Below are 27,026 nucleotides of genomic sequence, written 5' to 3'. Positions count from 1 at the left end.
ATTTATGTTGGATGTTTGCTTTTTAGCACAGTACTGAATGAACAATGCTAAAACACCATAAATTTTGCTGTGTCAAGGGAACCAGCCATCACTGTAGCCACATCACTAAATCACATTACAACCCTTGGTCTAAGAACATCTGTATAGATCTCCAGCTCTCTACTATTTGTCACTAATCAGAGTAGCCTGATGATAATCATGCAGGGACAGTATCCCATTTGATGTTCTTTCCCTCTACCTTAGCTACTCATTTTTTCTACAATGCACACACACACACACGACAGCATTTCCTCACTTCTCCAAGTCCTTTTGCTATCTTTATTTTTCTTTCTTTTAGTAGAAATACTGAAGAGACCAATGAGGTTATTGTGCCAGGTCTATTGCTCAGCTCCTCAGTTTCCTGTTGTGGTAGGATCTAGCAGGAAACTTTAAGCAATCCAAAGAACAGCCAAACCTTTTCTCATACTTGCTCTGAGAGGCCTACGCTGCCTGTGTAGTGGGGATAGCGGAACATGGTTTAGCCTTAAAAGATTAAATCTCTTTTTATTACAGTATGCTTCATCCTAATGGAGACAATGTTAGGGTTTGTATTAGTGCTGCAGAGCTCTTGTTTTCCCTTTCTGTTTTAGCAATGCAGAAAAAAATAAAATTCTGTTCTCTATTATAGGTGCTTGAAATTACAATGCATTTCATGAAGTGAACAGAATTGTTTAGGATTTTAATCAGCGTAGCTGCAGAATTTGACTGGGCATCTTAAAACCACTGTATTTTTAAGATTAAAAATGTTATATTAATGATTTAAACAATTGCAGGGAATATCCCGTTACATTGACCTTGAAAATATTATTAAACATAGTAAATACAACATTTGCTTGCTAAAATGGAAAGATGAAATGCTCTGTCACTTAGAGCTTCATATGTTAATCATCAGGAAAACAGCTCCTTTTTTAAACGTAACTGTCAAACTGACAGGTTGCAAAAGAAACAGATTCCCAGCTATTCAGTAGTTGGAAAAGATCAAGATGATCCAGTCTCATCAGACCATCAAAGAGGGAGACTTGAATTTGTTGAATTCAAATAATTTTTTTTTCTGTTTACTTGCTTAGGCTGGTCCTAACCACAGGTTCATAAGAAATTAATAATAAACTTTTGAGCTGTTACTCATTCCAGGATGGCACTGAACATCAAATAGCTCTCAATTATAAGGTGGAGAGACTTGAATAAAAATGCATCTGCATTTTTTGAGCAATGCTTTGGGTTGATCACAACCATGTTGACATAAGACGCAATTCTCTGCAAGTGCAAATAGCAAGTGATTCTGGCAATTTCCTTATGGGAATTTTTCCAGGGATATTTGATGTAAGTAAATGTCTCTGAAAATAAGCTGTGGATGCACTAGAGGCTCATTTAGAAGTCTTCCCTGAGAAAGAGATTCCTGTTGCTGCTATATTTTAGACAAGATTGTTTAAGTTTATCGATGCCTGACCCTTTGTGCTTGTTGCTTAGCTCCACCACTCTAAACCAGCCTGTTATTTTTGGTGTAGTGGAAACCTTGGGGTTTTTTCACATGACTGTGGATGTATTTGCCAAGATACTTGGGACTTCTTCGCAAAGGTGCTTCTGTTGTGCTAATTGACATTCAGCTTGGGCAGGCAGAGTAGGCCAAGGAAAGAAGCAAGAAGCCAGAAAGGAACAAAAAACTTCAATTTTTGAGTTCTTATTCCAAATGTCTTTGAATCAGCAGCTCTGGGCCCTTCCCAGCTCTTGAAGGAATGCCAGTTCAGTACAGGGAGTGAATAAGGTGTGTGTGGGGGCGAATGCTTCTCTGTCAGTTGTGAGAAGCTTTATTTTAAAAAGTGCCTCTGTTTTTTTTTTTTGTTTTTTTTGCTAGCATTACAGAGGTTTGAATGGTTCAGAGGAGCTGGTAATGGTTTAGGGAGGCTTTCTTTTTTATGGCCTGTTGCCCAGTGAAATCCAGCCCAGGTCATTAATGACTAGAAACTGTTACCATGTTAACACAGTCTGATGGATGATGTGAACTGTGCCTGAGTCCAGATTCTAGCAGAAAAAAGTATCACAGAAACCGGTATTGCTGTTGTCCCTAACTGACTCTCTTGCAAGCAAAGGGGGACGGAGCTGTGCCAGCGGGTTCATTTGGGGCAGAGCTGAGCTGAGGCATGCAGCTGAGCACTGTTGTAGCAAGCTTCCTCCACTGCTGCACATCCTTCCCTTCTCTGCAAAGAGAGAACATTAGCCTGCGAAGCTGTCAAGCTGATGCTTTCCCCAGCATTGAAATGACATGCAATGAAAACAGGCAAGCAAAACGAACAAAAATAAGGAGCACTTTGGCTAAGGAGCACTGATACCTTCTGGTAAAAGATACATGGATGAGCATGAATGGTTTCATTCAGAGTTTTGGACCAAAGCCCTGTATATATGAGGAAAATCATTAACACACCATTAGCAGTCGTGCATTAAAATGGAAATTACTTCTTTATTGTAATCTCTAATTTTATTTTATAATGCCTTTACTGGGGTTTGCATTTTCTTATTTGGACTTTTGTACTGGTCGTTTTCACTTTGCTTATATTTAATTTCGCTCCTTTCTTTGTTCATTTCTTCATCCATCTGAAAGGCTCTCATGTTGGGTAACTTGCTCAGCAGCAAGGGTAGAAGGAAGGCAGGTGGGCAGGCAATCTGAATTCTGAGTTTGGCGCTGCCACCGGTTGCTTGGCAAGCTGTTTACACCACTCTGTGCCTTACTTCCCCACAGAAAGAGACTCATAGTTGAAGAACAGTTTAAAATCTTTTGACAAAAAAGAACTGCATCTACTGGTGCTATATACTGAAGGAAAACACAGATGAAACCATGTATTTTATTCCATGTGCTCCTTCAAGTGTATTTGAGTTGATTAAGCCCAGTAAGCCTCTGTTCTTCCTTTTCCTCTCCCAAATGAGGTCTAAATGTTGAGTCATCATCGATGTACACATCCAAACCACTATAGACATGTTAGCCTTCACATTGTAAAAAACCCAAAACGTTCTAGATTCTTCAGCCCATTTAACAGGTGTGATATGCAAGTAGCACATACTAGTAACTAGTGAAACACAGTTATAGTACAGATCTGGACTGGCACTGTGGAGAGTGTATGTTGCACTCTCCTTAAACTTCAGTGTTCTCTCTATTCCCTCCTCCCCGGATTTAATTTGGATTGTGTCCACCAACAGGGCACAGTAGTTTGGTAAGGGCACAGTTGCTATATAATTTTATATTTCTTATACTCTCATAAAACTGTTTCAGATAATAGAATTGATGTTGTTTCTCTGGCTAGGCCACGGTGCCATTTCCAGTATTGTTAATTCACTATAACTGAAACCCTTTTCCCTCGGGAATGGCTGGGGTCATAGCTAATTCATAGCCAATCAACATAGCCAATGTTGATGCAGATGCAGGTTAAGAGCTAGCAGCAGCGTGCTGAAAAGCTTACTGAAAATGGTCTCTGTCTCTCTGTAGACCTGGAAACCTAGCCTCTTGTATCAGATTTCCTCATTCATGACCATAAAACTCTTCAGGTACCAACAAACCTGTAAGCTAAATGGCAAAACTTAAAAATTGCAAGCTTGAGTAATACTCCTGACAGCTCAGTGTAAGCTCAGGCTCAAAGTTCAGAGGAAGGTGAAATGTATCTATAATTAGTCTAAGATGCAGCACTTGACTGTAGCGAAATTTCTTTCTGCACTGGACCTGGAGGTTAGCTTAGATTCCAAAAACTGAAGAATAAATAACCTTTGCTATCCTTCCTGTAATGCAACTGCATCTCACAGAGTTAAATCCTTAGTTCATGTACAGATCTTTGCTAAAGCCTTTGCTAGTGTGCCACCTGATAGCTTGGGATTCTGCAGTCTGCTGTTAGCAACGTTGGACTGTGTTCAGTGGGACAGTATTGTGGTTATCTATAGTGGGGTTTGGCTGTGTAAATGTGTTCATTTGTTGGTGGTATTATGCAAATACATATACTGAAGAATCTTACACCTATTATTTTCTAAGATATTGGGTAGCAGTGGAATGCAAGAATCTTTCATTAAAAATGTGAGAAGTATTTTGATTTTGTTGTGACTGGAAAGTAGCTTATATTTCTAAGAATTTCTAAAGGTAATTAATGGACCCAATCATGCTTCTTCAGTTGGCTTCCTGTCTTGTTCCATAAAAGGGCCAAACAATCTCTGAACAGACTGAACAAAATAATACTTCTTTAATACTTCTTTCTTCCTAATTCCACACTCTTTTACTATCCATGTCAGTTACTGCATGCTTTGTTAAGCTCCTTTCATGGCCATTCATTTTCTCTTTTGTCTCCACTCATTCCACTTTATACCTGAAACACAACTTTAATGTACATTACAGTCTTCATTTGTTGAAGAAGTAACTGAAAACTTACAAAAAAAGCGATCACTTGCTGTTCTATGTGCAGCTAACTGGTCCTTGTTTGCTCCCTGTTGCACACACTGTAAAATTCTTGGGGGTTAGGATTAGGTTAGGTATACAGTAAAATAACTGTAATTTCCAAAGCAGGATCTAAGAAATACCAATCATATTTAGGAGGAGAGCTCTTTGGGTGGAAAGAGTTGGGAGATTTTTAAAACTGAAAGTTAAAAAGGGATCTTCATTGTTTCTGCCCCTCCCTTTTGCTGTTCTCTGCAGCTGAAAATGGGGCAGAAAGCCAACATCATGACATTTGAGCAGACAGCAGTTTATGGAAGTGTCTATTACAATTCCACACCCACAGCCTTAGTAGAAAGAAGCCTTCTCCCTGGCCGTTTCAAGAAAAATTGCTGCCAGGGAGTTACAGCTGATGTGAGGCTTCATCCTCTGAGTCTGGGATTTGTAGGCAGACTCTTTAATTTTTCTATGTAGGTTTAAAATACAGATTCCCCTTCCTCTGTTTCTTACTCCTCTCCCCCTCCAGAAGAAATCAGAAGAATTTCCATGCTGTAGAGCTTTCTCAGCCCTAGCGTGCCATTATTACAAGTGGGTTGGACTGCAGCATAAAGAACGTGCAGAAGCATAGTGATTAATATGAGCATTGCTTTTTGCCTCACTTAGTGATCTTAAACAGTGGTGAAATACCTTGCAAATTACAGTAAGCACGTGAAACCCGCTACTGATCTCTCGGTGTTGCAATTGGTCTTAGAAGGGAGCAGTATAGATCAAATGGCTTTTTCAGCCCATTTGATTTTTGTTGCTGTTCTTTTATGAGCACTTTCAGCAGTTCTGTGAGTATCCTTCATCATTTTGTCTGAAAGAAATATTAATATATATTATTCCTAAATACATGCATACATATAGGCCATATGTGAAGCATCTATGCATACATATCCACTCCCCTTTCTTCTATTTAAATAGTTTTCAGTGATTGTTCAGTTCTCTTTAGGGAGTGAGTCACCTGGCACACTGGAGTCAGGAATCTAGACTTCTGTACCTGCACAATGATCCAACTGTGTAGCTTGGTCAGTTATTTTACCGGACCTCAAAAAGTAAATGTACTCTCTGGCATCCACTGTTTCTTTAGTCTCCTAAATAACAAGAAAAATATTACTATTTCTCCTTATATTCTTTTTCCTTGATTTTTTTTTTTAATTAAATGTTAGAGAATAAGCACGTGTATAGAAAAGGAACTGAATTATACTAGACTGGCAGCCCTAGAAACTGAATTTCAGTTTCTTGGTAGCACAAGGACGCTAGTAAAACACAACAAAGATACTCTCCTCCACCTGCCCAATTAAACAGTGATCCAAAGACTAGAGTCGGTGGTGAGCAGCTAGTGCCGTCGCCATATGCATTCTTTCTTGGACTTCTAGAGAGACACGTACACAGTGTGAACTAAACTGCCACCTTCGATGCATTTTGTGTAGAGCATCAGCTGGTGTGCAGAGACATCACTGCTCCTTGGTGCTGTGAAAGGTCACCCATATGTAAACAGAGCCACTGACAGAATGACAAAAGATGATCTGTCATGCTTCAGTTGAGTGGCTGAGCAAGTGGAAGGTTCTTGAAATGAATTAATGTTAGACTTCAGTAAGAATAAAACCAGGATATTGAAAGTAAAGCAGTAAAACATTTGCTTTCATATTTAGGAATGAATTGAGAAAGGGATGTCTGAAGGTGAACATGTTTTCCTGTCATGTATATGGAATAGAAAGATAGTATGTGTAATCCTGCTTAACAGAGTAATTAAAATATGTCAGGAAATTAAGTGAACTTTTAAGTCTCTGGCTCTTCATAAGGCTTGAATGAAGAATGATGTCAGATTGCTCACTGATTAGTAAGGGGTTAATCACCTCTTTAATTCCTAGATCTGAAGAGAAAGATGGAAATGAAAGAGTAGAAAGACATAGATTAGCATATCTCACCTGAATAGCTGCCTGGATTGCAGCCGCAGAAGTGCTGTCAGACATAAACAAAGAATGAGGACAAAGCAAAAGGCAAGTGTACATACTGCAGGAGAGGTCTGATTTAACCAATGAAAAAAAACAATGATGAAAAGAAACCAGCGTTGTTATTATAGAGGTGTCAAGAAAGTAGATTGCTACATCGGTAAATTAATTCTGAAGTCTGAATGAGCAACTTATTTTTACTTTAGGAAAACAAAAGTCAGTCAGAGGAGTGGTGTAATTCAGTCACACCAGCGGAGGGGATTCTCTCTGGATCTTTGTCTCTTAGCTGTCTGAGTTCTGTTTTTTTTGCTTTGTCTTCTGAACAAACATGATTATTTCATGTATATCTTGAAGTGTTTTGGGAAGAAATTAGATAATGGCCTCATGAAATGTGGGGGCTTTTGGTGCAGAAAGTACCAGGCAGGCAATGACCTCTGCGTTTCTCTGGAACCAAGAAAAGACACATGTAGACTTGAGTGGTATTTTTAGCCATTTAGATTATACGTGTGCCTGTCCATCTTTATGCCTTTTGGTCTCAGGCCCTGCCAAGACTGGGGAGTTTTTTAGAAAATGTCTTATTGCTTCCTAGTAGCCATTCACTGTTCTGACATGCAGTGTTTCACAAAATTTCCATCAAAAGGAGGTTTAGGGTGCTGCTGGAGCTATCTTGGCTGAGGTTTTCAGTTACAGCTGAATCAGCATAATTTCCAAACAGGTTCACTTCCTCTACCTTCCCTTTGGAGATGTTTCAGACTCAACGGGCAGGAATCCAAGCACTGGGGGCCTCCAGTAGCATTTAATCTATCAGAAACTGAAGTTGCTGTGTTGGCTGTAGTAACTCATAATTCAAAGAGAACATGTTAGAGAAACTGATCTAGATATTGATTTTAAAACCTCATCTGGCACTGTATCTCAACATTTCTCTTTCGCTGCAGAACAAATTGATTCCTTATATAAATTCTAAAATAATCTAAAGCATATTGCTGAACTAGCATAAGAATAGCTCCATCAGGGGTAGCTCTGATTTTGCAGAGTAGGGTTTGGCATATGAAACCAGTGGTCAGAAGCAGAACTGGCTAAAAACTGGCTGTAAAATATTGCCAGTAGCAGGACTGGGTATTTCTGTTTCATTAGGAATTCATAACTTCTTCGTATAATAAATAACAACACAGAGTACACAATGGGTGATAGAAGTTTTATAACGAGAGGCAGTTTATTTGTATCAGTTAGTCTTAGAAAAGATTCTTCTCCTTGCAAACTTTGCTTTGCTGTTAGCCTTGGACCACCACAGCTGCAGCAACGCCACTCCTGCAAGATGAGTTCCCCTCCTGAGAACTGTGTCCTGTGCACTTCATTTTCCCAGTCTGCAACTGAAGAAACTTCCCTGTCTCCCAAATGAGTCATGAGGATAAATTATATAATTTTTTATAAAATGTTTTAATTTGCTCCACTGGAAGGACAAAGACCGATAATTTCATAATATGTAACTACCTAAATACCATCTGAACTTTTCCAGGGCTTTACTTACTGCCTGTTATGTTCCAGAGCTGTTTTAAAACAGAAGATGAGAAATTATGTGCTCATTCTGGGACCATATCTTGTCAGTAATCACTACTCAGAGTTCTGAAGATTGAATTAAGAAAAATGTAAGGGAACAAGTATAGTTTAAAGGAGAACTATCATTGTGCCACTTCCTTTGATAAAAAATTGAGCAACTTATACAGTGATATAGTGACTCCAAGAAAGTTTTTTTTTCCCCTTTAAGTATGGTACCACAAAATCAAATCCATTCTGTGTTGATTTTTGATATGTGATCACTCGTTAAATGCAAAGTAAACATACCGCTGAATGACATCTGTGCTTTGGATAAATGGAGGACAGATACGCTGCAGTGCAGGGAAGCACAACGTAGACTTTGCAACCAGGACAAAGCTATTAAAATAATAGGTTTGAGTCAGTTAAGGGAAGTGCATAAATGTTTTTTAAAACTGATCTAAAGTAAGCAATGAGCTGTTTCATTACAGTACATACTGTATGTTCCAGTGTGTACTACCATTAACACTGAGCCATTTATCAGTAATACCCTAGTAGCTCAAAGATTGCTTTACCCACAGTAGTTATGATACTTATATAAAACATTTTACAGAAGTTTTGAGACTTTGTGGTGCTGATGGTGTGGCAGATCCATGCTGAGAAGATAGATGATGCAAATGTCCCATCTTTAGTGTTGGAGTCCTGACCAGGGCTGCCTTATTTTGACCGTGCTGAGGCAATGATTACTACGGAGACATCCCTGTGGCATCAAGGTCAGTGGAGCAGGCAAGACTCAGAAGAGGTGTGGCTACAGCACCCCACAAATTACCTACTCCATGTATTCCCACGTTGGCTATGGTTGTAGTTTGGCTGTTTGATTGTAATTTAAGCATCGGACATGGAAGGGCAGGCAGATGGGCACCATGTCCAACACACCCTTGGCAGTCAGTCACACCCTTGGCAGTCAGTTGCTGATGGCCTTCCTGCTTTCCATATGCTGGTGTAAGGATGGGTGTGCCATTAAGGGATGAAGGATCACAGCTTTGTGAGGAACGCCTCACTTCTACCTTGCTACTGCTCTGCAGAGCTCAGCGTTACTCCTTGCAACTCATCAAAGGGCAATGCCGCAGCCCACTGGGTGCTGAGGCCAGATACGGGTTTCATTGATCAGGTCCACAGAGGAGGTGGCTGAAACTGTGGCGTTCGGGGCCTCACCCAGTGCCCTTTCCCAGCACCCATGGGCAGCTCCCCAGCTCTGCAGGTTCCCTGCAGGCCCGGCCAGGCCAGGCCCCCCCGCGCCTCCCCAGCCACCCAGCAGAGCCGTCGTGGCCATCGATTCCCGGGGGCCGGTGCTCGGGGGTTACAGGCTCCATGGAAAACGTGCGCTCCCCTTAGCTACAGGTGAAGGAGCTGCGCTACCGGCCCGGTGGGCGCCTGAGCGCCTCACCAAGGGCGCCTTGCGCTCCGCTAGCCCGGCCTCTGCCCTGCGCCCCGCACCGCCCCGCAGTCCCGCCGGGCGCGCTGCCAGGGGGCGGCGGGCACCGCCGGCCCGCAGGGAACTGGTCGGGCTGCCGCTGCCACCGGGCCCTGCGGCAACCGGCGGTGCGGCTGCTCGGCGGGGACGGCTTCTTCCCCCGGTGCCCGCTGCCGCCTGGGGCCCTCACAGGAGGCTTCGGCGGGCGCTGCGGCTCTCCCGCACCCAGCGCGCGGCCGGGGGAGCCCGGCCTCGCCCCGCCGCTCCGGGCAGGCCTCGGCGCCGGCGCCTCCGGGGCGCTGTCTCTTTAAGTGCTCTGACGTCAGCGCTGCGCAGCCATGGCAACGGCCCGTCACGTTGGCTGGGTCCATGCGGGAGGGAGAGGAGCTCCTCCCGCCGCGACCGAGCGCCATGGAGGCGGCGGCTCGGTGACACCCGCACAGACCGTTACCCGGCGGCCGCCAGCCGGCAGGTATTTCCCGCCCGGGCCACGGCGGGGCGGAGGATGTGCGCATAGCCGGGCCCCCGCCGGCGGAGGGGGAAGGGGGCGAGGCCTGGCCGACGGGCGGCAGCGCCCGTCCCCCGGGGCTCGGCGGGGCCGCCTGAGGGCGGCGGCCGGTCCCGCGGCGTGGCCGGCGGCGCCCCTTCCCTGCCCCGGCATGGGAGAGCCTGTGCCGGGCGGGGCGCGGCGGCACGGCCGGGCTGCGGCGGGCCGCGGGCCTCACTTCCTGGTCCGGCGGCAGCGCCGGCCGCCCCCGCGCCGCGCCCGGCCGCACGCGGGGCGGAGGGGAGGGGGCTGCGGGCGGGCGGCGGCCGCTCGGGGCCAGGCGGAAGATTCCAGCGCGCTTCCCGCTTGGAGCGGCGCTGCTCGAGCCGTGTAGCCTGGGGGCGGGCTCGGCCCCACCACCCCTCGGCGCGGGCCCGGCGCCGGGCGGCCGTGGAGCTCCCCTTGTACGGGGGGGTGGCGGGCCCGTGCCGGCGGGGAGCCCCGGCGTGTCCCGTCCGCCGCCCCCCCCCCCTCCCGCGTCCGCTGCTGCTCGCCGCCGCGCCCCCGCAGAGCCCGGCAGGGCCGCCCGGGAGCGCCGCGCCCGCCGGCCCGCGCCCCGCCCCTCGCGGGCGGCCCCATCCCGCGGCCGGGGGGGAGCATGGGCGGCACCACCGCGCCGCAGCGCCGAGGGGAGGGGGCGGTGCTCGGCGGGGAGAGCCTAGCCGCAGCGGGGGTGAACGCTGAGGCGGCCGCGGGCGTCGCCGGTAGCAGCGGCCCTAGCCCGGCCGGTAGCGCCGCTGCGGTGCCCCCAGCAGGTAAAGCCCCGCCGCCGGGGCTGCGCTTCCCGCCGGCTGCGGGCGGAGGGAGCCCGTCGGGGCGCCGCCCTGAGGCGGCGGGCGGGTGAGGGGCGCGGTCCCGCCTTGGGGTCGCTGGGCGCCGGAGTCCGCTGTGAGCGGCCGGGCCCGGTGGAGGTGGGCGGCTCTGTTCCGCCCCGTCCCATGCCCCGGTGCCGCGCCCGGCCACCGCGGCGAAGGGTGCTGCCGGGCAGGGCTAGGCCCCCGTGGCGCCGGGGCCCCGGGAGGGCTCCCCGGAGGTGGTGCCGGGGAGCGGAAGGGCGGGAGAGGCGCGTCCCGCCGGCGCTTCCTCAGGCAGGGGGGCGAGGAGCGGGAGCCGGCGGCGCTGAGCCCGCCGTGCCGCCAGCCTCGCTGCTGCGGGAGCGGCTGTGGGTGCGGGTCGCGGCGAGGTCGCCTTGGGGCCGCCGTGCCCTTCTCCCCCGGCGGGGACCTCCCCGGTGCGGCGGCCGGCGGGGCCAGCAACGGGCTCGGCAGCGCGGGGGGCGCGGAGCCACCCCGGCGGGCAGCTAGCCCAGTGGTTCTCATGGGAGAGGCCCTACGGCGGGCAGCAACAGGCAGTTTCCAGGTTCCTGGAGTTTGTGGGGAAGCTCTTCTCCCTTTTATTTTTGTACCTGCCTAGAACTTGTTCGGGTTCCCATAAATTTGTCTGGTGGCAAGGGGCTGTGGCTGGGGCGTCTTGCGTGCTTGTTGTGACAAGGGTGAATCTCAAGGTACTCCCGTCTTTAGGAAAAGTGCAAAGTCATTAGATGCTGTTTGTTTTGTAGTTCGTAGGTATTGCTGATTTTTACATCCAGATCTTTTTTTCCCCTGCAAAATATGTTTTATTTTATTTGCCCTTATTGCTGAGGTTATCAGCTTTAATTTTTTGTTTAGTCTCTGTTGGAAATTGTGAAAAGCATCTAAATTGCTTATGTCTGGCAGACAAGTCCTGTTTATGCTCTAAGGTTATCTGAGCTAAAGCACACTAAGCCTCCGATCAGTTACCTCCTGTTAAGTTGTACTGTTTGGGAATAGACAGGTTGTCTTTTATTAGACTGATTATTGTAGCTTGGAAAATACATGATTTTCCAGGCTGTTTTTCAGTTATGAACTAGGAGCATGGTAAGTCTCAAAGGTTGAGGAAAAAAATGGCTTAGAGTTTAATTTGATTAGATATAATCATTTTCTGAAACAACAAAATAGTAGTTGCTCTCTGCTAGGTAGAGAGGATTAGGAAAGGAAGGGAAAAGAATGACAGAATGGTCTGGAGAGAGGATACAGGTAACCAACCTCTAAAACCCACCAGAAAAGCATTTGGAGAGATTAAAGCTGTAATTTTCTGAGTCTGGTGGGGTTTATGTATTCAGAGGAGTTCTGTGTTCTAGTTTGGTTTCTGCTTTGAAAAATGTTCTGTCTGTTCTGTACTGAGAATCAGAACTGAGAGATCAGAGCAACTGCTGGGTGAGAAGGGCTTCCCTGGTGATAGCTGGGTGCTTTTCCTCTTTCGCAGTTGTCAGCACAGGCTCATTCTGGTTTGTAGGGGTTGCTGTGCTTCACCTGCGGAGTTAACCGCAAGAGCATTTGATGTGCTTTCCAGAGCGTCATACACTCCCCTAAGTATAAATACAGGATCCAGAGATTTTTGGTCGTTCTTGTGCAGAGTAGTGGGAATACCAGGGGATATGACTGCAAAGTCATTTGAGTGTGCAGCGGAAAACCGAAAGCTGCTCTCCAACTTCTACTAGAAATAGTGGAAGTGATGTAAAAGATGGTCACTAATCTGACAATTAAGTGACAGATACAGTAGGTTAATTACTAGTTGAAGTTGGGGAAAGTCTGAAGTAATTGTTGACAGGAATAATAACTAATATCAACAAATTAAAATGGAACAAACCACATGACAAACCCTGTCAATCCTGAAGTCTTTTAATGGGGTGGAAATAGTCAGTGGGTTTTTGCAATGTTTGTTTGTGATTCTTAAGCATGATAGCTGTGGTGAAGTTAAATTGTGCTTCCAAAGAACAGACTGATTTTATCTTGGAAGAAGGGGGCTAGGAAAAAGAGGGAGATCATAAATAGATGTCTATGTCTCACTGTGTGTTTAATATGGCAAAATATAGGCAATATTGAATTATGTATTATTTCTTTAAAATTAGCAGTTTTTACAGTGGGTAGTGTAGGTGAGTTATACAGATTTAATATGTTGCAAACCAAGGCTATAATAATAATTATAAATAATAATATATTTCATCTGTTAATCATGAAACATTTGAGTTTCAGGTTACAGGGGTGTCTTTTCCTGTATTCTGTATTGTTGAAGTGGCACAGCAAATCGCTGGTGCTCTTTTGTTTAGCCCTTTCCCGAGTGCTTGAAAAGTTGGTCTTGATAGACTGCTCAGCTCGTTTAAGTCTGAAATAGAACATTGTTGGCCGTGAATATCATCTGTTACATTTATGTTGAATAATGAAAGTTTCAACTATATCTTCGTGTTGCTTAGTTGAGTCCTAATACACCTAGTCTTTAATTTGTCCAAGCATTTTAATTTTCTGAACAGTTTCTAAACAAAAACCTGGGACTTGAAAATCTTGCAAAGATATTTTTTAATGCGGTCCTCTCCTAGACCATTATGCAGCTTTTAAAAATGCCACAAAATTTGTGAATGTAAGATTTTGAAGGTGAAATAAGAATAATAAAAAAAACCCCACAATATGCAGTGCATTGTAAATCTTCCTCAGTTACTGTCTTCTCTGCCAGAGTCATAAATAAAGACTGTTGTGTCACTGAAGACGACAGGGTCATATGTTCTATTTTTTTTTATCTTAGGAATCACTTTAAAAAGTCTCACCGAACTAGTAAGAAATTAAAAATCTCTTGAGTTGATGTGCAGTGCTTGCTCATGGAATGTAAATACTTAGGGACAGTGATAATGCAGTGATTGTGTTTTGTGCTTAATACTGTCTGGGAATATCAATGCTCAGATTAATGCAGTTCCCAAGTGCCTGGAACTTGCTGTTTCGAAAGTATGCATAGTATTGCTAATCAAGAAAATATTTTTTAAGTTCCACCAAAATTTTTCTCTTTTCTGGTTGGATGCAGAACTGTCACTTATTTCATCTTCTGAAGTGTGTAATTAAATTTAGTTGTTTTGTTATTTTGTTCTTGTATGAAACCTCTGTGTTTTGCAACCTGGTGTTTTGTAATAGAATTTATGTGAAAGATGCTAAACAGGACTAAAGCAAATGATCACGAAAAACATGAACGTGTGCTGTTCTCTTGAGGTTGTGGTTTGATATCTGATGCTAGGGCAGAGACCTTCATAAAGCTTTCTAGATGACATGAGACAGTGCTATATAAAGGTACAGCTTTAATTTAAAAAAATCTGTACTGTTTAGGATTGTGTTAATGTATTCAGCAGCGAGTGAACAATGGAACAGTCCATCTTTGCAGAGAGCCTGAAACAAAAGAGCAAGAAATGAACTTCTTAATGTTTTGAATGGATGTCAGCTTGGATGCCGTCAGTGATGCTCGATGTTCTGATTATTATGAATTGCTATAGTTCCTGTGAGGAAATGCCATAATGAGAATTGAGCTGAAGGTTTATAAAAAACAGTATTAAAACAAATAGAGATGGATATTGACTAGCAAATAGTTACACTATTCAGTGAAGACAGTTTCATTTCCGTTAAGATGTCTCAGCTTCCAAAAGTATGTGAAATGCTGACGTACAGTAAAACAAATTCTGATTCAGTTACTATAACTCTTGCAGTCCCTTCCCTTCTGAAAGGACTTCTGAAAGCTGGAAAGAAGGGGAGAGATAGAAGTGCCTGACTGTAATGTAGAGCAAAAGGCATTTTCAAGTTCCACCTATTACATAAAATTGGCTGTTTAGAGGCAAAATAGGTTTGCCAATTTGCAGAAGCTGTAGTTTTCCCCTCCTTCTTATGTTACAGACAAATATTAATCATATGGATTCTCAGCATAAGCCAAGTGGTTGAGTCATTGTGAATCCCACTGTTTTGAAACATTAAAAGAGCTGAGTAATGTTAAGATTAAAATTACAAGATTTTAATTTTCAAATGGGGGGGAGGGGTACAAAATAAAATGATCAAATCAATCCCAGGATTTAGTGTGTTTCTTAAATGAGATTGAAGATCCTGGAGCTGCTCTCAATGATGACTGGCTTGGCAGCTTTGACAAGAACAAATAACCTACTTGCAGTTGGCGGTGGGAAACTGTGGGACTGTTTGGTTTGTTTTCATAATGCAGTTACTAGTTCCAAGTGGTCAGCATCTAGTCTAGCAAAGAGCACCCAGGCAGTTTCAAGATAACTTGATGGTTTGATTCTTGTTTGGTTAATGTTTGTATTATTTTTTTTTTTTTTGCTGCCTTATATATATTTATTTATTTATTTTACTGTAGTAATTATAATGTAAGTTGCACTTGTAATTTTCTATCTATATATTAAAATGCAATTTATGTGATATTTGTACACATTTAGAGTCTTGCATTAAAATTCAAGATGCTTATTCACGATCCATTGTTTAAACGTGGTATTTAAAATTGATCTGATTAAAAGAAATATTTGATCAGAGTATTTTTTTGGTGACCCTTTCTGTCATGACTGATTGCTTTAAGAGCTTGTTCATGTAGAAGAATTTTATTCCTAGTTTGGAAAAGGAAGGTGTTTTCTTTCCTTCAGATTCTTGATTTAAATGGAGCTTAGTTGTTGTTGAGCTGAAATAATTATTCACATTGCATATATAGATGCTATGCTTGTCAAAATCTGATTTAACATGCTGTAAATTTAGAGCCTCAGTGTGTATCTATTGACTTTGATCAGTTTCAGTGATTTGACTTAATTTTGACAGTGCATTGTAATACTGAAAAATTAATCAGTCTGGTATGTTAGGTTTTGGGTAGACTTCTTCTTTAAAACCTTTCCCCCCACTAAAATTATAAATTAGGCTTAAACAAATGTGTTTATCTTGTGTTGAGATGTGAGAATGCAAACTGGAGTCCTTTCCTGCACATGTGCACGTTAGTGATGGGAAGGAAAGGAAGGAGAAGAACTGATGAAGTTTTGTAGCATTTTCAACATAGGTACAATAGGAAGAGTTCAAAAAATGGCACAGCAAAGTTTCCAAGAAGACATGAAGTCCAGATGCCCCAGAATTCAAGAAACTAATAATGGTGTTAGTTCCATTTTCTTTCCAGTGGATCAGTAGGAAGGACAGAGCAGGGATGTTGGGTGTCCCTGACAATCTTAGGGGAGAAAAGCAGTGTTCCACAGGGAGGTGTTGCAGTGTTTTATAGGATATTAAATGCCTCTTTTTAATCTTACTGACACCTGCAGGGCAAGAAACTTCTCCATTGTGGTTGCTCTTTCTAGTAGTTTGGATACAAGGTGTCTAAATAAAAAAAAAATCCTGTGTATGGAGAATGAGGTGGCCAAGAAGTAAAACTACTGTTTTGGGGGCTACAGACACAACCTTAATCTTTAAGATACACAACAGAAAGGGGGAAACACCTCTTTTATCTTAAAGCAACCCAAACAAGGGAGCTGGATTTATTTTTTTTTTTTTTGTATGGCAGAATAAAAGTGTAGTACAAGTCCAAAGTAAAAGTGCTATAAATGTGATTTGTAACAATGTTAGCACAGTGTTTCTGTTCCCCAGCCTTAGGAAAAAGCAGCTACTTGGGAAGGTCAGGTGGCTGGACACAGTAAATCATTAAGGAGTTTTATTTTTTTCCTCTCACCTGTTATAGTTTATGACAAATGCAAATAGGTGGGCATCAAAAGCCAAACATGCACTTTTGAAAGGGATGAAATGAAGAAAATTAACTTTTCCTTGTGTTGCCTCGGAAGCTTGAGCAATTTTCTGTTCTCAGTCTGTACAGAAACCTTTTGGCCCTGAATCGTAGACCTTCCTGGTAACTTTGACAAGATGACAGCTGAAAGACCAACATCCTGAGCAAACAGTTAAATTGCCTGACAGTTTCATTCGTATGGCTAATGTTTGCCTTTTCATTGAGTCAGATACCGTTTTTCTTTGCACTTAGCTTCTGGAAGCAGGAGTTTTTAGAATATTTAACGATTTTTACTAATCCTTCAGTCGCAATTGCTAAGAAGAACTCCAAAATGGTAGTTTGTACATCCCAAATGTTAAAACTAAGACTCATGAGAGCAATGTCTGCTCTTCATGAGAGCAATGTCTGCTCTTTGGTGAAGGCTAGAAGCAGAAATGACATACTTAGCTAGGCTGCTGTTGACGCAGCTTACTTTGAGAGATGTAGGAAGTATTTGCAAGAACTGAAGTTTCTGTGGATTGGAAAGATAACCTTCAGCAAAGCTGGTTGTGGAGCCATGGGCTCTCTTGTGGCCACGGTGTCTGGCAAATAAATTCTTGCCTTTAGGCTTTGTCTCCACAGGGGAATTCTGCTATTAATAAATAATTAAAAAAAAAGACACTTCAGGGAAGTCTGTTGCTAGTGGGCATATTGTACTTCTTTCCTTCAGCATTTTGTTTCTCTTTCATCCTCTTCTGTTCGAAACTTAATCTAGGGTCATTTTTATAATTTCTGACTTTTGGCCACTGTACTCTGTATATGTGACCTGCATATCTTTTTGGCATGGGTGGGGCTGGGCTATGAACTCTACAAATATATTTGGTTTTTAATGCATTGTAAAGGTGTGAAAAATAATGAATCACAAATCTAATTTACAGCTTCCTTTTAAATAAAGCCAGCTTTATCTAGATAGGGTTTTTTATAAGAAATGTTTTTATCTTGCCTAAAAGTATTTTGCTAGATATAATTAGTATGTTAAAAATGCTCCTACTATAAAGACAGTCTTTATGTTGAGAACCCTGTGAGTGTGAAGATAGAAGCACAGTGATACATAGTGCTTTAACGTAACATCTTCCCTTAAATACTCAGTGTGGTTTCTTTTTTGCTAAGTGACTGTTTGAAAACAGGTAATACTGCAGGAGAAACATCACAAGCAATTCAAAAGAGTAGGGATCAGATATATCAATCTTACCACAAGTGGTACCTGAAGATGTTACACAGCCTATGTAGTCTTAATCCCATACTTGCATTAGTAGGGGTGAAAACAGTACTTAAGAGTTTTCGCTTTTCAGTATGGAATTTCTAATCATTCAGTGGCTCTCTGTAAAGTGAGGGTTTTGATATTTTGTTTTTATTTTTAAAAGCCTGTGATAATATACATCTCAAAAAATATTAGAAAAAGTTAGATGGACACTAGTCTGGAAGAGGACTTAATTTTTGTATCTCAGAATGACAAATAATTGACCAGAAATATCTTGTGAACCAAAAGCAAAATTAAAATCAGACCTGAGGGCAATAGTTTTATCTGATCTTTGGATGATCAGTATAAAAAAGCAAATATTTATATTCCCTTGTTTTCTTATGAAAGAGTACAGCTGTGTGCTAAATGTTACAGCTGCATAATTATGTGAACTGCATAATGCCTCCCTGTAACTTTGGTACCAAGGGAGTATGTGTGTGGTGCTGAATGGTGAGGAGGAGGGAAGGGTGCTGAAGAGTATGTATAGATCAAAAGCATTTTTTTTCCCCTCAAGCTGGTGATACATTTGAAAAGATGCAATGTATATGTGTAACTGGTACTGCTGGGCTTTCTGCTCCTGAAGCGCGTAAGAATGCTCCACTTTCAAAAACTGTCAGCCAGAAATTATTTCAGCCAAGTGAATAGTCATCTTAGTTGAACTGAGGCACTTTTCCTGTAGACAGTATTAGTTTCTTTTAATGCCTGTCTCCTCCGCTGACTTCAAATATACAGCAAATGTTATGTTTAGTGTCTTTTATGAATACTGTGCAGTCTGCATGCTCGCAGAAACAAGAAGCTGCTTAAGTAATCTTTTGTGCCTGTAGGTGCCAGACCAGATTTTATATGTATAATGCTGCTTGACCCTACCGGGTGTGGGGGTGCTATGCTACATCAGTAAATAGCAACGTACTAGCCCCTTAAAGAAAAAATCCAAAATCAAACTATTAAAAGATGGATTTAAATGTAAGTGGTCTTTCAAGATTACTTTGAATTGTCACTCTAAAGTATGCTCGTAATAGCAAAACTTGTTAGAATAGCTTCTGGGTATAGCTGGGTATAAAGAAAGTAGTGCATTAGCTCACCCAGTGTGTGCGTGCGTGCGTGTGTCCGTCCACCTGTCTGTCCCCAAGGAAGAAATCGAACTGGAACCATCTCTCTCTGTCTCTTTACTTAGGGTTATATCTTTTTGCTTCATGAAGATCTTTCTTGCCGCCTCTTTTACATTTTGAATTGCAAAACCAGTCATAATTTGTTTAGTGATGGAGTGTCCTGTGGTCAATGAACCAAGTTTTCACTGGAGAATCCTTATTATAGTCACTAAAGACAACATAATTTGAATTTCACATCAAGTTCTGCTTTCAGGGAGTGTGATAAAAATAAATCTGTGCTTATGTACCAAAACACTTTGACCTGAAAATGAACATAACGAATATAGGATGCCAGAATGGTATTTTTGGGAAAAATCACTCTTTTGGACTGTGAAATATTCATGACTTTAAAAAATTCCTTCCTTCCTGTGCTTTTTTCAGCCTTGTGCTTAACACTGAATTTCTTGGTTTTTTTCTGGAATTGAGTGTGTGTGGGCAAAGAAGAGTAGGGGCTTTCTGCATGTGTTTTATGAAGGTGCTTTGGCTTAGACTTTAAGTTGGGTTTTAGAAATAAACTCTCGTATCTCTGAGCTTAAGATGCTGGTCTAGTGAACTGTCAACTTACAGTGTAAAGAAGAGGTGAAGTCTAAAGTAATAATTTTACTAGTAAGCTTAGTAAGCATTATTTCATTCTAATATCTAAACTGTGATTTCCTTTGTCTATTTTGTGACTGCTGTTAAAAAGGTCAGTATTTGCTGGTCGGTTTGTCTTCTGTGGAAATCATAATCAAAGCAGTCATCAAACGCAGAGACATGTTGTGATCTGTTCAGAGCGATTGCCGGGCGGGTGTGCTCGCACGCCCGCAAGCTGTGCATGCGCGGTGTCGGCAGCACTGGTGGATCGGCACCGACTTCTCACCCAGCGGCGCTGCTGCAAGACGCGCTCCGTCTGCCGCTTCCTCTGCTCTCCTCTGTTAGTGAAAAACACTAAAAGTTGATACGATGCTGAAGTCTGAAAGCGAACATGTATTTATATTTGTCTGACTCAAATTACCTGTGTTAATAACTCCCAAGTGGTTGTTGCGGTAAAGACAAACATTTTTATGTGTTGGGCCTTATTTCAAAGTTCTGTTAACATCACAAGCTAAGTAGCTGTTTGTGTATAAAATGGCATGTATTTCTATATGATGTCTAGGGGTGCAAGGTGTTTTGGCAGAGGAAGGAAGGAGCAATATTGTTGGCTTGAAACTGCTTCTGCCACAGGGTGGGTGGGGTGGTATCGTGATGTAACTGCATGGGGCACGTTGGCACACGAAGAGGCAAGGCTGCTTTCATATCCCACTGATCTGCTGTTTGCTTGTGGGTCACTTTTCTGACCTTTCCTTTCCAGCCCTACATGCAATTTGGAGCACATGCATTCTTCGGTTCCTTAAAATTGGGATGGCATCTGGTATAGAAATGGGTGTTTCAAGTAAGTTCTGCTAATGCCCTTCCTCTCGAGAGGCGTTGGTTGATTATTTCCTGTTTTTGTACCAAAGCTATAATGGAGACATATCACTTTAAAACATTTCCAAAATGTGCAGAAGTGCAACAATAGCGCTGACCTCAGCCAGCGAGGTCACACCCAGGCTGCTTCCTGTTTTCTTCTTGGGGAGACCGGCCCCAATGTGGGAGAGCTCTCCGTACCTGCACCGGGGGGTCGCAAATCACAGCGATGAGCAGTTCTGCCTTAGAAAATGAAAATGTAAAAATCTTAAGGAAGAGGTGCCGTTAGGATTACCGAGCTTGTTTTCTGATTTTAAAAATTAACTGTTACTCTCTTGCTTTACTGTAATGCCTTAAGATGTTCTGCAACTAACACCCCCCTCAAAAATACACATTAAAGATACAGAAGGGAAGGAGATGCACTGAAGAGGTTTGAGAGGTTAGAGAGAAAGAGCAAGGTACACAATGGCACAATTACAGCCCTTATATACTTTTATTTCAACTTATGCCTCTCTCTGCTTGGATTTAAGTATTAGTTGAACAATATAAAAGCTCCTTGCTTTGTTGTCTTTGTTTACTGATGCTACAAATCAGAACAAAGAATTCTTGGGAGAATGACTAGCTGGTAAGGTCTCTTTGAGAAGCAGAGGAGAAACAACATAGGGCCAAGGTACAGTAAAAAAAGGCATTAAATGTTTTAGCTTTCCTCAGCAGAGAGCTGAGTGTGTGTGATGTCCTCAAACAGCTCTACCGTAGTAAATACATTACATAAAATTCCAGCTATAATACTTTTTGTATATGAAGGTATGTAACTACAGTATAGCATTAATTGTTTTAAATGGCTGTTGTGCAGGCAGAGATTTTGCTTTATGTAAGGCTTCGTCCACTGTGTCAAAGTGATTTTGAACTGTTCTTGAATATGTTGAATCCATTCACTTCAGGCTGTTAGAAACAAAACCTCTCTGGTTTTCTTCTCTATTCATGGCTTTGGGGAGATATAAATGAGAGGACAAAGCTGCCGAAGTCTTGATTAGTGTCACTTAATGAAGAAACGTTTTATCAAAATCTTTTTTGGCACATCCTCAGCATATAAAGTGTTAGTCTGTGTATGCTGCTGGAGCTCAGCTTCAGGGCCAGAACCCCATTGTCCAGTGCTGTTGAGGCAGCAGAGCCTGCGTATGCTCTCAGCAGTTGCAGAAGACAAGTGGGTGACTTTGCACAAGTGCCTTTAGCCTGTAAAGGTTTTGTGGACTGTGGACTGAAGCCTGAATGTGTGTGAGTTACCAGTACAGCTCCCTTGAAACAGGTCTGGAGTATATTTTGGTGTCTTTTTCCTATAATTAGTGAAGAACTGCATTTAGCATTCCTTATGTTTAGCCACCTGTGTGATCACTAGTAGGGATGATCACACGAAAGCTATGTGAAACCTCACTTTCTGCTGCTGTGTGTTGATCACTTGTGAATCTTACTGCATTAGTTGAAAAACTGGGTTGATAAGTATAGGTAAACACTTATTTCAGTTCTGAGGAACTGATTTTTTGATACAAAGTGAAATTCCTGCTTAAATAATTCTTTATTCAGTAGATCTTAAGAATCCAGTCAGACAGACTGTTCTTTCTGCAGTCCCTTTAATCTTTGTATTTGGCACAAAAATAGCAATGCTTTGTTGTGGGGAGGGACATATTTACATTTGGGTAATACTCTAGTTTCTTTTTTTTTTTTTTTTTCCCTTCCTGTCTGTATTTTACATGGGAATAAGCTAAACTTGCCAGTGCCCTTTTTTGTTGGTGTTTTGTTTTTTTTTTTTTGTTTAAAGAAACCAAATTACTTAGCATCTTAAGTTTGTAAACTGTAATCTTCTCTGAGACAGAAATAGCTCTGCTTTGCAGAACTAAAGGTTCCTATCGCTACATGCCTGACTATTCTGCTTTGAGTAATCTGCAAATATCAGCCTATTTCCTGGCTTTCCAGAGCTGCATCGGTGCTCTGCCCCTGCAGCAGCCTTCTGCTCAGTGCCGTGGGGTCAGCAGGTCCCTGCCTGATGAACTCCCTGCGTCCCAGCTTGTGTAGGCGCTGTGTCCTGCCCTGCCACTGGCTGGGGTGTCACAGAGGTCCTGGGCTTGGTGAATCTTCTTACAGTGTCCTCGAGTGTGTTTGGAGTGATTTTTTGCAGGGAAGAGGGTGTTTTTTCAGCCACAATGTTTGAGTGCACAGGTTGCAGGGAAAGTACTTTGGAGACAAGAACCTGTGGTAATTTGTCACTGCCTGCCCATATAATGAAGAATTAAACCCTTAGCAAGTGATACTGCTACTGAATCAGGATTAGTGTAAGGGGTAATTTATCTGTGGAGCACTCAAGTCTGCCAGTGGCTTTCTTGACACTAGATATGCTGTGGAATCTGACTTAGTTAATTATTTTGCCTCAGGAGGCACTTTATTTTGGTATCAGTAAATTCACTTGTACAAGTCCACTGAGGAAAAATTGCACTGAGGTACAGTTCAGCCTGCAAATTACATCGCTTTTATGAGGGCAAAGATGCACCACTTGGCTACACAATAGTTATTGCTCACAATGAGTGCCTGTATTGTTGCTTCTGATGGGAAGCATCTCGTGTCCTTGACCCTGTTTCCTAATTGCTTGGGTGTCCTGCGGTGGTACGCCCCCGGGCTACCAATGGTATTAAAAAGTTCTTCTCCTTCCTGTTGCTCATCCCCTCAAGGCCCCTTTGCTGTAGCAGATGATATTAATCTAAGTACATCATGCACATCATGAATTGCCTTTGAAGATGCATCTGGCATCTTCATCAGGGTTTCTACCTGTGAATGCTGAAAAGCAGATACCACTGGTATTCTGCTTCTAAGGTAACTCAGAATATTTATTCTCTGACTAAATGTTTATTAAAAATATTAATAAGGCAGGGAGGTAGACGTTATGTTAACCCCAGTCTCCTGAGATGGCAGGAGGAATCCCGACTCTGCCCATGGAAGTGCAAGAGCTGATGGCTTTACTGTGTGCATGGCTGACTAGAATACAGCTGGACTCCTGGGGAACTTCATGTTTGGAATAAAGAATTTTCCAGGCTGTGGAGCAGTGCTCCTTCCTGGCTGTAGTATTCTGATCTTCCTGGAGGGGAGAATGGGTGGGCCTGTGTCTGTTGTAACGTGGTACAGGTTGGAGTTGAATCCACTGAGATTCTCAGTAATTTGCTGTATGAGGGGGAAAATTGCAATGCAGAGAGCACCTCTGTTCCTTGCAATCCCTGTCACCCTGCAAAAGTAGTCCCAGCATTTAATCTGATAAAACCCAAGTTTCTTATCTGATGACTGGTAGCATTGGGAAGTAGTACACTTTGAGGGTGTAGTGACGACCTGCTTTTCCACACTGGGGACTGGTTTATAGGATGCAGCCTCTGCTTTGGCATTGTTGCCAGCCATCTCAGTTCTGTGTTCTTGCTGTGCTTCACTGGTCAACTCACTGATACATTTAAAAACACCACCACAGCAAGTGAATCTAGCCTGGATAATGGTCTGTACCTGTAACTACATCTTTACTGTGGCTTCCTCTGTTTTCCTCTCTTTAACCGTGTCAGTGTAGCATGAGAAGCATTAAAACAGAGGTGTATCTGCATGTACAAGTTCCAAGCACATGCTTATCTCCATTGTTGTCATGAGTTTGTCATCAGTAAAGTGTTCACACAGTAGTTTGACAGGAGTTCAGAGATGCTGCGTGAAGAGTTAGCATGAATCTGGAAAGGCATCCATGAGAGCTTCCTCCTTACCCACTCAATTTCTGTAATTTCCTGTGGGCACCTCAAAATAGCCCTTAAAAATTTTTGAACATCTCAAGTGGAAGCATTTTGCTCACAGTTCTGCTAAATACTTTATGGCGGATGATCATTCAAACGCACGAGTAGTTGTATTGGGAGCTGCAGCCAGCCAGTACAACAGAGCGTGTTGGATACTCTTCAATTTTATAGTTAAAGTGTGCACTTAGTTTGTTTACTGTAGTATCCCAGTGTTTATATGTAGCTTAAGAATTTCTCAAGAGTTTGCTGTTCAGCAGCTGTGTACTGGAAAAGAACTTTAATGCTTAAAGCTAGAATAACGCAGTTCTAAACTGAATCTAGATTTGTGAAAATGTGTGCTGGCTTGGAGGCCATCATATTCATTGAGGTATAGCTTGACTTTGAACCACCGATACGTTTCTGCTAAGCAGTAATGCTAACGACCTCACAAATTTGTAACATACTGATGTTGCTAGGACTTCTCAACTACAAAAAAAAGTAAATTACTACTTTTAAAAAAGTATGAAAGAACATTGTCCTTTAATTCATTTAGGAATTTATTTTTAAGCTGCAGGCGGATGGGTGAGAAGGCTTCTGAAGCTGCATTTTGTCCATGTAGGAACTTGCACAGGTGTAACATGATTTAAAGCTGTTCAGCTGCTGGTACAGTGTGATACAGAAATGGCATTGGTGATGAACAGTACTGATACGAATGACATTAAAGTCATTAACACAGACTTTATGGTTGAGATGCAGGGTAGCCATTGCTGGTCTTTGAGTGCCAGTGCAATGCCACAGCTAATTTTCTAATATGCTCACAGTTTTACCTATCAATAAAAAAATGCCCTAACTTCAGCTAATTGTGACCAGCTGTACGGGCTTCCAGTTGAATAGTAATGTCACATTCTTTATGATCAATTATTTTGTGTGTTGAAGTTGGTGTTTATAGAGCAGTGAAGTGTGTGGCACATCACAGGACAGAAGCTGACTTCCCTTCTCAGAAAATTAGAGATACATCAACTTCTCTGTTAGGAATCTTTATCTTCTGTTAAAAATAGCACACAAGACTACTGACAGATTGGCAGGCATCACGGCTGGCTTGATTTAGACCTTTGAGTGTGTTTTGGCTGTGTTACCTTTGTGTAGGTTCTAGAACAAAAAAAGGAAAAAACATGCTGAGAAGGATAATTTGATAACGTTGGAACCAAAAATGAGCTATATTTCGTAGAGGTATGATATTCCAATTAAATGTATTAAGATTGTGATTAAATTTGATAGACTGTAAAGGCATGTGATTAGTGTGAATGCTAAAGTGATATTTTTAATGCTCAATTTTAATGCTTGGGTTTTTTTTTAAATCAGGCATTAGTGTTGATGACTTCTATTTTATGTCTGCTGTGCATTAAGCAATGGTCTGGGCTTCTGAAATAGGAAGATGAGAGTAAATCAAGTGGTCTCCTAGAGTATTCACATATTATTATGTCTTTGTAGTTGAATAGAGCGTAGGTTGAAGGAAGGGAAAATTGTGAACTTCACACTTTGCTTATGTATAACTGAAAATAATAGTTATGCCTTCTGTGTCACCACTGTGCTCTTACTGATTAGGGTGTGTTTGAATTTGGAGATGATCCGGTTTGCATGTGTTCATTCTGAAATAGATTTTGCAGTGATACCTGTGGGAAGCATGGAGGTTCAGGTTGAAAGGAAGAGTAAATAGATAATTGAGTAGTGAGAAGTTTCGTAGCTCTTAAACACTTGTGTAAGCTGTTAGTCCAAGGATGGTTATCTTATTAATAAGTTACTTTGAACCAAAACTTTTTCGCTCTGCATCTATGAAGTATTGTGTTTTATAGATGGAAAAAAAGCTTTCCAAAGTCTGTCTTTTAGAACACATCATTACTGAACTACAAAGAACCAGTAGCTAGACCAAATAAAGGGGTTTCCCTGGAGGTCTAGGTCTTCCTCCCTCAGTTTTCATTTTGTGAGTAGTAGTCTGACTTCTGTTTTTCTTCTATTAACTAGAAGTGTTTTGGGCTTCTTGGATCATGTAGTGGGACCACCACTACCCACCATTCTGGTGTGCTTTTTCTATCATGAAAAAAATACAAACAAGTGCCTGGCTTGTTTGTGAGCAAGCTACTAGCTTATTTTACTTTTGCTGCAGGGATATTGAAGTTTATGTCTATGTGAATAGACTTAAGAGGTCTCTGTAGGGGTGTTTGGCTGCACTGCTGTACTGAGGTTAAAGAGGAAAATTGATCCAAGGAAGCTGTTCAACACACTGAAAAAATCAGATGCAAAATCTGAATGAAAAAAAATTGCTAACCTGAAAGTGTGGTGTTGCATGCGGTCTGACTGTTTATTGATCTCTTTATTGAGGTTGCCTTGAATCCTCATTCAGATGAGAACCACCTTGGGCTGCCGTGTGCTGTACCAGCGTGAGGATACTTGTAGGGATGGTTTGGTCTTTACTGTCCCTTCTCACTGTGTGGGTGCTTTTGAAATGAAAACACCGTCTTGTCTTGCCCAAGGAAAATATGGAAAAAAAATGTGGAAGGCCTGCTGTTTCAGCTGCAGTCTAGTATTCAAAATTGTCAGTCTTTAATTAAAACAAAACCTGCCTTGGATGCCATGTGCGGAGGTGCTTGTATCATAGCGCTGCTGCGGTGGGAGGGGAATGCTGCGGGCGGCCACTGCAGTCTTTGCTCTCTGTTGCCACCTTGGGGTGAAGACGGACCGAGGTTTCTGGCTGGGTGAGAGGAGTGGTGCTACAAATGCATTCAGGAACAGTTTTTTAAAGTACAGTGGGTGGTTCTGT

General features: G+C 42.6%; 1 protein-coding gene across 5 annotated transcripts in view; it reads left to right on the top strand.

The window, feature by feature from the left end:
- Window positions 1–27,026, top strand: part of GNB4 (G protein subunit beta 4) — a 73,919-nt gene that overhangs the window by 35,174 nt on the left and 11,719 nt on the right. Inside the window, exon 1 of one of the 5 annotated variants that reach the window (XM_080410034.1) lies at window positions 9,769–9,914. The exons of 2 other annotated variants lie outside the window; for them this stretch is intronic. The gene's annotated coding sequence lies outside the window, so the exon portion shown is untranslated. Of the gene's footprint in view, window positions 1–9,768; window positions 9,915–10,608; window positions 10,745–24,991; window positions 25,439–27,026 lie in introns of those variants that run through there. 2 more of the 5 variants (XM_080410035.1, XM_080410037.1) reach the window with 2 other exon arrangements.

Source organism: Falco punctatus (genome assembly GCF_963210335.1).
Source record: "Falco punctatus genome assembly, chromosome: 13".
Classification (NCBI taxonomy): domain Eukaryota; kingdom Metazoa; phylum Chordata; class Aves; order Falconiformes; family Falconidae; genus Falco; species Falco punctatus.
This window is presented reverse-complemented; position numbering and strand designations above follow the sequence as displayed.